We start from the raw sequence: 16,520 nt of genomic DNA on the forward strand, positions 1-16,520 counted from the left end.
TATCAAACAACAGTGTATTCAGAAGTTATTACAGAATAAATTTTGGTAAGAATTCATTGAGCCTCTACCATGCATAAGGTGCTTAATAAATACTATAAAGTATAAAGCAATTTCTAAGAGCATCCAGAATTCTTTGTAATGTCTTGCCTTATTAAAAATAATTAATATCCACAAGGTCTCACAAATGGTGACCATAAAGAGAAGTGAGGAGTTCAGGCCTTTCCAAAGTCCCTTTGAGTTCTAGGTAATTAGGTTTACTTCCATGGCTGTATCACAATGCTGGATACCAAGTCCATCTGCAGATACAATTCCTTGGATAGTAAACTCTGTGCCAAGGCAGCCTGCCTCAGAAAGCACCAGGGTTCAGCAAAAGAGTAAGCATGTTCTAATAACAAGGGAAGTAAACATGGGACTGAGATCAGGTGACAGCATGTTAAGAGGACTGGCATAATTTTGCACAGAAATAGGTATCTAAAAAATTAAGATGCCGCTCTTTCACTACAAATCTGACCATTGACTGTTTCAATTGCTTAATTCACATTGGTTCATCTAAAATCTATCTCTACTAGTTGTAGCAACAAGTAGCGTGGCATTGCCTATCAAGATGATGTCATTAAATCAGTCCTGCTAGAAGGGGAGGAGGTAACACCCTCCTCAGACAACCAGCCCTCCTCCTGCCTCTCCAGTGTTATGAGGTGTAGGGGGGCAGTGAAGCAGTGGGTTTACTTATTAAGGCTTCTGGAGATGCAGAAGAAGGGAGCCGTGAAGATGAGGCCATAATGACCTACTTTGACACCAGTCTCTAAGGCTCCCCAGTAGACTGTGAGCACTGCACAGCACAATGCTTGAGCACAAAGGGCCTGCAATGTGCATCCTGCACACAGAGAGGCATTTGAAGCTTTAAAAAAAATACCCAAATATACAATGGCCTCTTGTTTAATTATAGCAATTATTCATTAGGCTCCAGATGTTAAGAAAGGGGGAAAAAAAAAACTATCTTTTTTATGATTAGAAGCATGAATCCTCTCTAACGTGTGTGTCACCAGACTGGAATGTATCTAATCATCAACTTGCAGCTGAGAGAGTGCCGAGTAAATAATCGAAGTCAGTCTAGATCCTTATTAAATGAATTTGTTTCCAAAGGGAGGGAGAAATACCTTCCTTTTGGAAGAAATCAGCCCTTCATTTTAGCCCTAACAAAAAAATCACAAGTACCCAGGGCATTCTGGCAACATCAGGACTTATTTTACAATGTTCAACCATATCCTTGTCCAAATACCTCTGATGGCCGTGGACTTCCCATGAGGCTGCTGCATTCCTTCAAATGTGGTTGAGAGGCCCAGGAATCAAACTCCCCTCCCCCAGATATATTTGCATGGAGTGGGGGAAGAGAGCAAGGTGGCCTCTCAGAAGCCAAGCTTGTAATTCTATAGCTGAAGAGGGTATCCTTTGAGACTTACACCCCATGGAATTAAAGAGAAAGAACAATCTTCTCTTTCTCTGGGGTCCCAAAGATCTACGTGAACATTAAATACTAGGGTATGGTAGCCTTCCTCCAAGATGGTCCCATTGGTTGTCACTTCCAAATATCCATGACCTTGTAGAGCCCACTTCCACCGTGAATGAGGCCTACTGTGTATCCCATGGGATGTTGTGGAAATGACAGTGTCTGCCTTCCCAAGGCATCAAAGGCATTGCCGCCTTCTTGCTGTTCTCTCCAGTATCACTCATTCTGGGGAAATCAACCACAGACTCAGTAAACACTCAAGGTGTCCAATGCAGAAGCCATGTGGTGAGGAACAAGAACCCTGCACACAACCATCACTAATTTACCACGTGAGTTTCCTGACCCTCCTGTCTCAGTTTGCTGACAGGTATCTCAGCTGCTATCTAGACTGCAACCTCCTGAGAGACCCTGAGCCAGTACCACCCAACTAAGCCACTCCTGATCTGCAGAAACTGTTTATTGATTTCAGCCACTGAGTTGTGGGTTAACGTATTACGTAGCAATAGGAACTGTTGCATAGGGTGATCTTAAGCTGCTTGACTGGATCCTTTGACCTTGAAGCCTCTCTATAGATAAACTCATGCATTTCATTTCAAGCCCAAATAATTACCTAGGGTGGGGAAGAAGAGGGGTCCACTCAACTAAAAGTCTGTTCTACCCCACAATGCAGAATTTAGCACAGTGACCTCAAGACATGCCATATTTATCCATTTTTACAGACTCTCACATTAGAATGTGTACTTCATACTTCATGTACTTTATCTGCATTTAAAAAAGAGAGAAAGTGGTAGCTTCACAAAAGACAGAACAATTTAGAAAACATCTCTAGATCATCACCATGTTCAAGGTCATATGTCAATTGTAGGAGATATTCATAGATAGGCAACACTCATAGTCCCTGTCCTCCAAAAACTTATACTTGTGGGAAATACGAGTATTTCACATGTGCCTGTGAAATAAAAATTCCATTAAAGACTCATAATAAATATGTGTAGAGGTAACCAAGGACACACCAAGAGGTACTATTTACAATTTGGTTAAATAATAGGTAGGACCTCAAACAGGCAAAGTAGAAGGTGAGAAAGCCATTTCAGAAGGAAGAAGCAGCCCCAGGGCCTATAGAGAAGGCAACCTCAGAACATACCAGCCATAGCCAGCAGTCCTTGGATGCTCAAACACAGGGTAGATATTTAATTGAGTAGCTGGCAAGAGGCACTGAATGTATCTTGTTGTACATGGTGCTGTACAAATTGGAGTGACCACATAACCAACTGCACTTCAGGGAAACAATTACATATATGGAACACATTAGAAAAGGAAGTGAAGGCAGCATAGCCGGGAGGCTGTGGTCATTGACTGAACATGAGTAGTGAGGGAGGGGCAGTGAGAACAGAAAGGACGGGCATACATGAGACGTGGAAATTATGGGGATTCTGCTACTAATAGGATAAAGATGAAGCCAGGAAATGTAATAGAGGTTAGGGAGACAAAGACATGAGTGTTTCAGCTTAAATAGGAACAGGGCTTTCATAACAGAATGGCCCCCAGGAGTGGAGAGGAGTGAAATAGGATGGGAGATAGTCATTCAAATATAGATGCACATTTGAACTCTCGCCTCTACCAGGTCATCCTCAGACTGCAGGTGAGGGAGTGTCTTTTGCAAGTACAATTACTTTGATTTGCATTGGAAACTGTCAGCTGGACTTGCAAATAAAATATAAAGCCACTCTGTATACAGATGCAAATATTCTTGAATCTACAGAGAGGAATATTGAAAAGCTCCAAATTAGACACTGCAAAAATACCTTGCCTTTTTTCTTTTTCTTAAAGACACATGAGCTTCCTAAAGATCCCCAATCTGACATCCATCCCTACTTTACAGTATGTTTCTAAACAAATTCTTTGCCCTGTCATAATTTCATGAACCGGCTCAAGAACACCATTACTTAACGTGGTATTCCAAGGCCACCCTCCCAGCAATTCAAATAAGAAAAATCAAAACCTGTTTTGCTCACTGGCAAATGGCTAATTGTGTAAAGTACCAGGCTCCCTCTCATCTATATGCACAGCTCCCCGCATGGAATCTTAAAGCTATGTGCTTAGCTCGAAATTTTTTCCACAGAGACAGAGCCCTTTTAATGTACCATTGCTAAGGCTTTTATGCCAAGCTAGGGTTTGAATCCACATCTTCAAGCTAGGCTACTGAGTTGTACATTTTTCTATGTATACATGAAACTGATGTTTACTAAATACAAGGGCTCTTTTTTTGCACATGAGAACTAGCCCTGGATAGAGCAGAATAGAAAAATAAAAATCAGAGCAACAATATACCAGAGGTTTAGTGGTACCAATTTCAGCACTTCAGATGTATTAACTCATTTAATTCTTATGTTAACATGAAGGGAGTGCCTTAAATCAACATCTTAGGAGCTAAGATTGGACCCCCTTGGGGTCAAACAGAGGAATTAAATAAAGGAATTTTCCAAAGACATTTGTGTAGCATCACTGTGTTCATTCTCTACTGATGCTGTAAACAAACTACCACAAACTCAGCTGCTTACATGACACAACATTGCATCTCTCTCATTCTTCTTCCCTAGTCACATCTCCCTCTAATTCTGACCTCCTCTGTCTCCCTCTTCCACTTTGAAAAACCCTTGTGATTGCATTAGGCCCATCAGGAAAATCCAGGATCATCTCCCTGTTTGAAGGTCAGCTGATGAGCAGCCTTAGTTTCCAATGTGCCATATAACCCAATGTATTCACAGGTTCCAGGGATAAGGATGGGGGCATATTTGGGGTGAGGGTAGGAGCATTGTCCTTTCTACCACACTTACGAAGGCCATAAGTAAAGAATCTAAAAATCTATCCCATGTTTGGGAGTGAAAGCAGAAGCTGAGTTCCACCTCATGATTCCTCACATTTGCTCATTCCTCCTATAACTACATCGTTGACTCACAGAGAGAGAGAATACACTCAAACTCTAACTTTCTAATACCACCTTCCTCATAGCTCGACCAAGAAAATCAAGGTGTCTTCCTCTCACCACCCTTCCTCGTCATTATGATACAGGTACGCGTGCAGCACACTTAACCATTCACAGCATGCTCTCCCCTCTCAACTGCACAGGGTCTCAGCACCCTGAGGTGACCCCTAGGACTGATGTGTACATAAAACATGGTGGTAGCACTGAATGCATTAAGAAGATGGTGATGGCACCTGAAGGTGAAGCCACTGGGGTCAATCAGGCCAAGAGGGAGGGAAAAAATGGACTGGGAAGAGGAGACAATGGCTCTAGGATTCAGAGATGGAAATGAACATGAGTCAGTTTCACTCAACACTAGTATTTAAAGGCTGGCATAAAAAGTCAGGCCTCAGGGCCCAGCAGGGTCAGATCCCCTGAGCCTGGGGTGGGGGAAAAGTAAGAAGCCTGGAATTGAACATTTAAGTCCTGGGGAGCCATTGGGTGCAGTTAAGCAGGAGCCAGAATCAATGCACAGTTGACAAGCTGGGAATTTGTGTTGCAGGTTCCTCAAGTGCAAAATGGAGGTACAAGGACCCACCCTATAGCACAGTGGAGAAGAAATAAGGAGCAAGTCACTAAGTACGGTTAACACAGAGCCAGCTCTCAGGAAATGCTGATAGAAAATACATACCTAACAAAAATGTCATCCACCCTAAAGATTTAAAGTACAATTAACTCAAGGCGCCCAAGCCCATTGTCTGGTGTCCAAAGTTCTCACAAAGACTTATGCAAATTTCCACAAAAGATTGGTCTTGAGGCCACTGGTGCCTCCAGTGCATCTGCTTCCCAGCATAGCTCTGAGTCAGTCCAGCTGAGAAGCTCAGGCTCCCTCTCTCAAAGCAGCAGCGAGCCTCTAAAAGGGGGCAGGAGTACCATGCCCCTGGAGGAGCTGCAGATCAAGACAGCTGAGTGACACCCAGGAAAGCCAGGGTGTCAGTCCTTACTGTGCCCCAGGCCAACCACCAGTTGGGATTTCCACTAACTGCTGCTTTCATTCATCCTGGCCTTGTCTCCTCCTTCAAAGGGCTCCTCTCTCTCCCCTTCCTCCTCCTCACTCATCAACCCCTCCCTAAGAAGTGAAAATAATCAGTTATTCCTCTTGTCTTATACAGATCATCTTCTCTCATCTACTAATGTCTTAGTACAGGCTTATCAAGGTGTTTCATAAAGCCTGTAATTTCTAGTGTCAACTATGAAAGTGGTTCAATGATTTTACTAGACAGGCACAGAAGTAAAAGATGCATTTGGGTGGACATGATAAATGAGACTCAGACCTTGTTGGCCAAGATGTGAGGCACTGCATTGATACTAGAGGAGTTAGCATCCCTCCTGTGACAACTCTCCCCAGGCAAGGAGTCCAAAGTTTCTTTAGAGAAAAGGCCTTGGAATTTGTCCTTTCCATCCCCACACCCCACCCCCATGAAAACGCAAAGATATTACAATGGACCTGATCTGGAGTTACTAAGCTGCAAAAGTTAGAGGACACAGTCTCCACTCAATATCATTTCACTTCTGACATCAACTGCAAGTTCAGAAGATTCTCAAAACCACCTCCATGTTCAAAAATTCACCAGAAAGACTAACAGAACTCACCAAGGGCCGTTATACTCATGGTTACAGTTTATTCAGGGAAAGAATACTGATCAAAATCAGCCAAGGGAAGAAGCACATGGACAGAGTCAGGGGTAAGAGGGAAGGGTCTCCACCATGAAGCTTATTTTGCCCCCTCCTTGTAGAGTCAGAACATTTCATCCTCCTAACATCAATGTGTAGAAATAAACACAGAGAACTGTCAACCAGGAAAAACCAGGAAAGCTCACTCGAGCTTTTGTGTCCAGTGTTTTCATTGGGGTTTCATTATGCAGGCTTGAAGGATTGATCAAATATCCACATGGTTGATCTCAGTCACCAGGCTGACAGCTGACTAATACCACAAGATCCAAAGCCTCCACCCTAAACATCAGGGTTGGCCTTGCTGGTGTGGCCACCCTATGCCTACTTGGTGAGGCTGACCCCAGTCTAAAATTTGATGTGATCAGCCTCTGCCCTAAGCGAAGACACTCCCATCAGGTATGATATAGATTATCTCCCCAAAACTGGCAAGGCCAGATCTCTTCTTAGGCAAGGCCAAATTCTTTGCTATGCAAACTCCGTGAGACTAACAGGGTCTTTACAACAATGAACAAGCCCCCTCCACTCTCAGGCACCACTCGAGGAGAGGCTAGAATGGGTAGAATGCTGAGATCCACTGAAGACAGCACCTAAGTTACCAGAGGGGACAGTTGGTTCTGGTTTCTGCCTCAAAGGTGAGCAGCTCTCAGCCCAGGCACTGCAGAAGTATGGGCATCAGAAAAGTTGCTGCCTCAGGAACCTGAGATACATTCTCTAGAAGTTCAAAGTGTAGGAGAGTTGTTTCACAGTGGAGTGAAAGCAGAGGCCAGAGGAGAGAGAGAGTAAGGGGGAAAGGGGGCCAAAATACAAATTTGGAAGTGTACAAAAAGTGCTAATAAGGAAAGGGATAAAACACAAATTCTAAAGGATGTAAGATCAGGGAGGGTGAGTATGGCCTTGCCCCTTGGATGAGTTGGGATGGTACGTCTTCATTTTTAATTTTTTGTTCACTGAATGGTGTGGGGGAAGGGTGCTCATGGCATGCAGAATTTCCCTAGCCAGGAATCAAACCCAAGCCACAGCAATAACACCACCAGATCCTTAACCCACAGGCCACCAGGGAACTCCAGGATGGTACTTCTGAGAGTGAATGAGGGTCCTACTTATGATTGTGTCAGAACAACAGGTATAAATCAGATTATTCCAGATAACCCAACAAGAATGTTCACAAAGGTGGTACCTAGGGCTGACAAGAATCAGGCTAGGGACCCATACCTCCCATTAGGTATAATTCATTCTGGTTCCCAAGCTGCACTAGCTTCCTGGGCCATGGTTGCTCTGATTTCAATGAGAGTTGTAGTCAGACTGGGTTGGAGAGCCCAGGTGCCTACAGCACCTGTCCCAAGGGTGAATGTCAAATGAGGGCTGCTGTCTCAGCAGGGGCTCTCCAGGATAGGCAGACAGTATGGAGGGCCTTGGTCCAGGACAGTGAGTCCTGGCCTGTGTGGTACCCTGCCCCAGAGCTCGGGCCTGTGCTGAGAGGTGTTTCTCAGTGATCTCCCTGTACATCATCTTTAGTAATTACAAATTTAAGGTTACCTTTTTTTAAAACGAGGTCTTCCGGAGTTCCCATCGTGGCACAGTGGTTAACGAATCCGACTAGGAACCATAAGGTTGCAAGTTCGATCCCTGGCCTTGCTCAGTGGGTTAAGGATCTGGTGTTGCCGTGAGCTGTGTGGTGTAGGTCGCAGATGCGGCTCAGATCCCGTGTTGCTGTGGCTCTGGCGTAGGCTGGCAGCTACAGCTCCAATTCAGCCCCTAGCCTGGGAACCTCCATATGCTGAGGGAGCGGCCCAAGAAATGGCAAAAAGACAAAAAAAATTTAAAATGAGGTCTTCCAGGGAGATCAGTGGGGCTGATTGTACCCTGCAAATGATTTACTAGCCTAAGGCCTCCTGTAGTGTTTCTGTTGAAATGAAGAGTAATAAATAGTTGAGACAGCCAGGTAAACATAGGCAAATGTATATGGTGCTGTTTACATAGCCCTGATGAAGAAATCATGAGATTAAAGCAAAGGAAAATGCTTTTTAACCATGCCTTTAGAATCTTATAGTACGTGCAGGAGAACTGCGTAGATTTGGGACATCAGAGAGTTGTGGAAAAAACCTTGGTTAGGATTTGGATTTCAGCCCTGGTGATGGCACTGGATTTTATCTCAGCACTCATTTGGATTTCGATATTAGTTAAGTGGCCATGAGATATAGACAACAGCAACAATAACAGCAAACATTATTGAGCACTTACTATTAACCTACTTAATCCTTCACAAAACCCTAAGAGGTAGCTACTCTTTTTTTATCCCCATTTTACCAAAGAGGAAGCTGATAGCATGTTTGTTATTAGTCTCCAACGGCAGCTGCTTTAGAGTCAAGTGTGGACAAAGACAGCAGCATACTAGTGCAATGGAGTCTTAAAACACACATTCACACTTGCAGTAACATTTAAAAAAAAAAAAAAAAGTTAACTTAAGAAAAGCTTCCAGTTCAGCCAAGAGAAAAAATTTTTCCAGCCAAAAGTGAACTAACATCAGTATCTTGCTTTCCATCCTGCCTCCTTTCTTCAAATGGAGGGTCAAGTGAGTCTTCTATAGGCTCTACTTTTTCCTGGGTTCCTTTGCTCTCAGTAAAGCCCTGTTGCTTTCCTCATGTACTCTCTCCTTACTCCTCTTTCCAATGCTACCCTTTCTTCTTGCAGGTGAAAATATGACTGGGAAAGCTCAAAGCATTGCCTCTCCAGGAAACATCCCTTTGGGGGACCACACCCCTAAATGAAGTTCTGGGTGGAATTTCAACTATTTGGTCAATGATAGAGAAATGCGCAAGAGGAGTTCCCGTTGTGCCTCAGAGGGTTAAGAGCCGGACTAGTATGCATGAGAGTGAGGGTTCAATCCCTGGCCTTATTCAGTGGGTTAAGGATCTGGGTTGATGTGAGCTGTGGCGTAGGTCACAGAGGCAGCTTGGATCCCACATTGCTGTGGCTGTGACATAGCCCAGCAGCTGCAGTTCCAATTCAACCCCTAGACTGGGAACTTCCATATGCCAGAGGAGCAGCCCTAAAAAGACAAAAATGAAAGAAATGCACAGGAGTTCCTGTTGCGGCTCAGGGTTTAATGAACCTGACTAACATCTATGAGGATACAGGTTCTATCCATGGCCTCACTCAGTGGGTTAAGGATCCAGCATTGCCATGAGCTGTGGTGTAGGTCGCAGATGTGGTTCTGATGATGAGTTGCTGTGGCTGTGTCGTAGGCTGGCGGCTACGGCTCCGATTGTACCCCTAGCGTGGGACCCTCCATATACCGCAGGTGTGGCCCTAAAAAGACAGACAAGGAAGGAAGGAAGGAAGGAAGGAAGGAAGGAAGGAAAAAGAAAGGAAGGAAGGAAGGAAGGAAGGAAGGAGACAGAAAGAAAGAAAGGCACAGAGAATCATGAGAAACAAGCAGGGGCATCTGTGTCCACCACTCCAGTGAAGGGCGGCTTCAAGGACAAAGTGACCCCTAAGCTGAGCATCAGTAAAGGAGTACGAACAAGCGCAAAGGTGTGGAGGAGGGTGTGCGGGGCAGAAGAGACAGCACAGAGGAAAGCCCAGAAGCTACAAACATCCCCGTCTGCATGCTCAGGGTGGGCTTCAGGGTACGGCTGAAGTGGAGGGAGGAACCCAAACACAGAGCTCGTCCTCCTTTATCCTGCAGAACACACGGCGTTACTGAGGGATTTTGTAGGGCGTTGGCAACATTTGGCTTTTGGTTACTCACAAAAAGGATCTGAGGGTTCCCAGATCAGAAGACAGTTAACATAGGGTGGTAAGAGTGCACAGATTGGAAGCAGCCTGAGTATTTCAGATACAAAAGAGGGAGAACTTGCAATGTAGAAGATGCAAATGGCCCCTAGAGTTCCCTCTTGGGTGAAAAGAACATCAGATGCTTATATGGGTCTCCAGCCTCCTGCAAGGTCCCTGGAGCTCTGGCTGGTGACTTTCCCAGTCCCCAGAAGCTCACATGCACTCAGAAAGGTCTAACCCCATGGCATCCAGACCTGAATTTAGATCTAGATCTACGTTTCCTATATTTATATATATTTTTTATTGTTTTAGAGTGGAGGTGAATTAATTCACAATTAAAAAAAAAAACCCACAAATTTCTTGAAAATATATTCCTAAAAACTGAGGAGAATCCCAAACTTCCACAGTCAGTGCCATAACCACCTCTGGTACTTCAAAGGCAAGACAATGCACGGCAGATACTAGGATCCTTTCAAATAAGCAGAATCAATGTATTAAGCTCAATTTTGAGGCAGTTCTTAGAGTTCAGGGGGATCATGAATAAAAAGCTGGTTAGGGGATGTTTGAATTATCCAACAAACATTTCTGCCCCACTTAGAAAAGGAGGTAAATCTTCAGCAGCAGGACCAAGCATTTGTCTTATGGCCACTGGGAGATAAATGGCTTACAATAAAATAAGCTGTATTTGGCAATTAGGATGATGTGCATTGATTCTTACCACTTATCTCTTTGGAAACATCCTTGTAAGAAAGATCAGCCCATCATGCAGCTGAGCTGTCAAAAGGGTGTGTGTGGGCGGGGAGGGAGGGCAGCAGGGAGCAAGGTGAGGGGTGTTTCTTTTAAGAGCTGCTAAAATTAATGGTGCTATTTTCACACTTGTAAAGGAGGTGGCACGCGATTAGAATGCCAGCAAGGTTGCTTCCTCTCCCCAGGGACCAAGGCTTTGCTAGCAACTGGGCAAAGGAATAAACAGTCCGTTTCCTCTTGTGGAAGAATAAGTCAACTGCCTTCGCCACCATGACTGTGGCCTGATGAGTCAGCGCAGGGATGTTGAGTGTATGAATTTCAGATCCTGATGGAGCCTCTCCCTGTGGAGAAGCCCCACCACTAGCCCCCATTCACCACTAGGCCTCTGGGCAACAAGGCCCAGAAGAATGCTAGATCCAATGAGGCCCCTAGTGATGCCAGGGCGAGAGGGTGGCTTTTCAGTCTTCTATGGAATCGCTAACATCTATATACTGGTACCATGTTCAACTCAGCAGAAGAATTGGGGATCCTGTTTAAGTCAGGGCTTTGGAGGATATTTAAAAGGAAAAAACCAAAGTTCCCATCATGGAAACATTACTTTTTACTGCAAGCACAGTTCCCAGATCCGGGGAAGGGGGAGGGGAGGGGGGTTGTGAGGGTTCAATCTGATCCCTGAGTGTCATATCTATTTATATTTGGGGGTCCAGAAAAATACGTACATTTATGCTTGCATTCAAAATCTGGACACAAAAACAACTCCAGAAAACAATTATTTTAAAAGCTAAGTTGGAAATAAGATGCCATTTATTCAAGAACAGTAGCAGTGAAAAAAAGGCAAGGGTCCAGTACCCCACATTAGAAGTAATCAAATCTTGTGCAAACCTAATGACCTGAATGCCAAGAAAAGGAAACAACTATTCTGCCATATTCACCCTTTAATCATGCAGCTTCTCTAGAGGATTTGTCTTAAAGTAGGGAAAAAGAATGCACGGAGAAGCCAAGATGACCAAATGACACAGCCTAAGAGTAGATAACTCCAATGGAGAAGAAAGAGGCAGTTTCCTAACTGGATTAAAATGAACTCAATTCAGAATCAAATGGAAATCCAGAGGAATATTTATTTTCCCCACCTTCTTAATGCCCTCCTGTAAGCAGGTGCCGCTCGCATTCATTTCACTGATCTCAGGCTAATAAATGCTTTATTTCAGCAGCCAACAAAGAGCAAATCCATGTCTTTCACCTTTCTTCTGAAACAAAAGCCCCTCTGGAATCACGTGTTCCTTGTGTTTAACGTTAGCACAGGGGAAGGAAGAGGGGCCAGGCAGGAGTTTGGTGGGAGAAACAGGGGTGGAGTTTCGGAGACCTGCAAAGCCCACGCTCTCCATCACAACTCCTGGCCCTGAAGCATTTCCACCCCAGAGGTTAGCATCCTGTGTGGCTAATCAGATTAACAGTCTTCAAGACTATTCTCTGATTCCCTGTCAAAGAAAAAGTTATGCAGTCAAACAACAAAAAAGCAGGCGGACTCTGGCTTTGCACCTGGGTTAGTAAGTGAAGCAAATACAGCTGTATTGTGTGCCCGGGTACCTCAGAGACCTCCCTCGACCTATGAGAGGCTGAAAGATTTCTGGTGGCCCTGGCACTCATGTTTTAATGAAGGCTTGGGGCAATTAGTAAGCAGAACACAGCTGAGGGTCTCTGGCCACAGACTGCCTCCAAGGAAACAAAAGTTCTCCAAGTGATGTAACCAGCTACCAGGGCGCAGCCCAGCTCTGGAAGGCCTGCCAGCCCCACATTGCAAAGATCACAAAATGCAGTTGGCGTCTCCTTGAGGCTGTACTTCTCAGCCGTGCTGAGTGTACAGAGAACAGGTCTGTCTATCCCGTGAACACAGAGCCCAAAGCCTCATATACATTAAAAATATAATGGGAGAGATTTGTATTTTCCATGAAGATTGAATTCTCGCGAAAGCTCACCATCTACATATCACAAGGCCCCAGTGCACGTGTGTGATTTTCCCTGTTGTCTTTCAAAATAAAGCGGATCACTTTCCTGTGATGCTTTGAAAGTTGCTTCAGTGGGCATTGATCCCTTTGATCTAAGGAGTGTGTGTATTTTAAAACCAAGTCAGTTCTGTGGCTCTCATCTATTTCTTGGGAGGATCCAGAACAATGAGGGGAAACCAGGTCGGTTTCCATTGTTTTCCTGGTGGCCTCTATCACTAACTCACTATTATTTTGGATGCCGTTTAATTTTTGCTGATGTCTTTTTATCTTCAGCTTCATGTGAATTTAAAAAGAGTTCCATTGACATGCAACCTACTGTGTATTCTGATATCCTGCCTGTCCTGTTGCACTGTAGAAGCCTGCAGCTGCCTGAACTTAATTATGCATGCATGCATGCAAAGCCCAGATGCTCGGCCAAGAGTGTCTCAACCGACTACAGTTTCTCACTTGTTTTTGTTTGAATTATAATTGGACCGATCTATATTTCTCAGCCCATTCTGTAGCTGTCACAGGCACCTCTTTGCCTCTGTTGCTACCTCTGCTTGACTCACCTTCTTCCAGAAGAAGCCCTTTGCCAATCTGATGTGCCTTTGAGATCCGAGAAAGGTCATTCATTGGTTTGACAAATCCTTTTACCTACATGGCAACTTTAAAAGGTACAAAAATGACCCTAGCCCCAATCAGTTTTCCTCCAGATGGTTGGTAGCTTAAAAAAAAAAAAAAAAAAAAAAGAATTGTTAACTAGAAGCTGACATCTGGGTGGAAACAAAGGAGGCTTAGAGCCAGGCAGCTACAATGGAAAGGAATATCGGGTATAAAGATTTATACCTGCTGAAAGAAGGTAATGGAGACCAGCAAAGGCAGGTTTGTTAAGCATGCACATCCTCTATTCAGAGCCTTTCGTGAACATTTTCCCAGACTACCTAAGGGAGAGGTTTTCAAGAACAAAGCTTCATCTGAGACTGTGAAACTGGGTATGGCATTACACAAAATAGTACTGTATTCGTGTTACCCTGACTTCATCAGGACATGGCAGATGGAGGAACTCTCTCATGGAGGCTGGCAGCTGCTGGTTATGCCTACTTCTGAAGAATAATCAGAGACCTTGATATGGTTTTTAAAGTGAAACACCAAATTAAATGTCCAGATTAATTTCATTGAAAATCATGGGATATTTCACTCTTCTAAAGCTTAAAAAAAAAAAAAAGAAAGAAAAAGTTATAGAAATGTATTGAAGCTACAAAAGTATACTAGAATCTATGATAGGGTAATTAACCAGAACAACTTTAAGACATAAAAGTCATTGGATGAGCATTTGTTATTCAATCAGATGATTCCTATTTGAAGAGTAACTCTTTACAACTAACATTTTCATCTAAGACACCTAACTAGCATGTGCCATTGCAATTACTTGAAGCAGATACTATTATTATTCCCATTTTATCACTGAGGACACTGAGAAGTAAGGAGACTTTCCCAAGGCCATTGGCTCCTATGTGGCAGAGCTGGTATGTGGGTTGTTTTAGTCCAAAATCCATCCACCTAACAGCTATTTTATTTTGCCTACTTAACAATATTTGACTCAATTATCTTTTCCAATACATAAATTCTCTGTCCCTCGGATGCAATGACATTTAACGAGTGTATATTAAGTGCAAATACAGCTATAAGTGCTTTATGACTAACCTATGAGATAGAAGATTTTTGGGTTTTTTTGTTTTTTATTTGTTGGTTTTGTTTGTTTTTATTGGCTGCATCCATGGCATATGTAACTTCCCAGACAAAGGACTGAATATGAGCTGCAGCTCCAACCTACACTGGAGCTGTGGCAACATTGGATCCTTTAACTCACTGTACCAGGCCAGGAATTGAACCCGCACCTCTGCAGCTACCTGAGCCACTGCAGTTGGATTCTTCATCCACTGTGCCACAGCAGGAACTCCAAATTGGTGTATTTTTAATCCCATTTTTCCAGATGATATCTTCCCACTTAACCACTCACCCAGTCGGTCACAAACTTTAGCACCCTTCAGAATCACCTGGAGAGATTTTTAAAAGATAGATTACTGAGTCCCACCTTCAGGATTTCTGACTCACTGAGTTTAGCCCAAGAATTTGCATTTTCATATGCAATGCTAATGCTGCTGGTCCGGAGGACCACACTTTGACAATCAGTGTACTAGCCTCTACTAACATTACTCATGAATAATAAGTAGAATTCATCACTGCAGGTCCTTCATCTGCATGTTACACATTTCTAAACCTCAGAAGGCAGCTGTTATCCCCATTTTATACCTGAGAAAAACTAGGTTGTGAGAAATTAGGTAAGATGCATAGCATCACGCTGCTCGTCAGTCGCAGAGCCAGCACCGCGAATCAACAGCTGACATCAGTGCCAAAGCTTTTCTCAATAGCCCACTCAGCCTTCCAGTCAAGTGGTCTACCAAAACAACTAGGTACAGAGTAGCCCCAGATGTGCCCTAAACCTCACTGTCATATAATACACATAAACCTTTATGATTCCCTAGGATGTCCAGAAGAGTGCCACTGTCTTGATACACTGATTAGAAAATGAAATGGTTCTGTTTATGTTAGCAATGTATTAAATGACTAGATATATAAGAAGAGGATTTTCATGACTGAAGATACTGTCATTATTAAGAAAAAGCCAAGACATTAAAATCTTTGCTTTTTCTACTAATGGGTAGTGAAATAGAGGAAAAGAGGAATGAATGTGGGACTCACAGGAAATATTTATGGACATATAGACTTTTGAGTTAACTGTCCAAATTGGATAGCTCTAATATTTAGAAAAAAAGATTAAAGGATCACAAGGTTTTCACTTCTCAATACCAAGTTAGCGACAGTATCTATACTTTTTTGGTTTTTTTTTTTTCTTTTTAGGGTTGTACCCACAGCATATGGAGATTCCCAGGCTAGGGGTTAAATTGGAAATGCAGTTACTGGCCTACACAACAGCCACAGCCATACCGGACCTGAGCCAAGTCTGCAACCTATACCTTGGTTCATATGGGGCAACATCAGATGGGGCAACATCAGATCCCCAACTCACTGAGCAAGGCCAGGGATCAAACCTACAACCTCATGGATACTAGTCAGGTTTGTTACCACTGAGCCACAAGAGGAACTCCAACAATATCTAAATTATCAGTATTACTCCACTCAGAGATGAGTCTGTGCCCTAAAGCCCAAGAATCACCAGAAAATGGATTTGCACAAACTCAAACTGCCTGAGAGAGATTTTTATCTTCCACACAGACTAACTTCCTTCCTTTTCTCCCAACTGGAAATTAAATTCATAAGCAGCACTTTTTATTTGCCTCAAGTGTCAGTGTAACATGAATGCTAACCTATGATCCACTAATATTTGATGCAATTATATTAAACTACATTTTTGAAATTGCAATTTTATGCAACTTTAGGGAAAAGGAATAATCAAATGAATATTAAATTCTTTGATGCCATGGAGAGAGTGTGGTTTGGTTTTGGCTTCAAATAATTCTGCATTAAAATACCCACTGTGGCTCTTCCTCCTAGTTTTGCCTTGAATGTATTTAATCTCTCTGAAGGTCAGTATCTCTATGTGTAAGGTGGTGATGCTAATATCTGCTGCATCATGAGAATGTTTTTGAAGGTCTTGGGAAACAACTGTTGTCAGGCTTTCTCAAGATTTTCCTACAGGAAAACTGAAGAATGTCCAGAGAATATAAGGAATGTTTTTTGACTGTTTCAGTATAGTTTATTTTTCTCATCTCTGGACCAC

The sequence above is a fragment of the Phacochoerus africanus genome, chromosome 4 (assembly GCF_016906955.1).
Source record: "Phacochoerus africanus isolate WHEZ1 chromosome 4, ROS_Pafr_v1, whole genome shotgun sequence".
In the NCBI taxonomy this organism is placed as follows: Eukaryota; Metazoa; Chordata; class Mammalia; order Artiodactyla; family Suidae; genus Phacochoerus; species Phacochoerus africanus.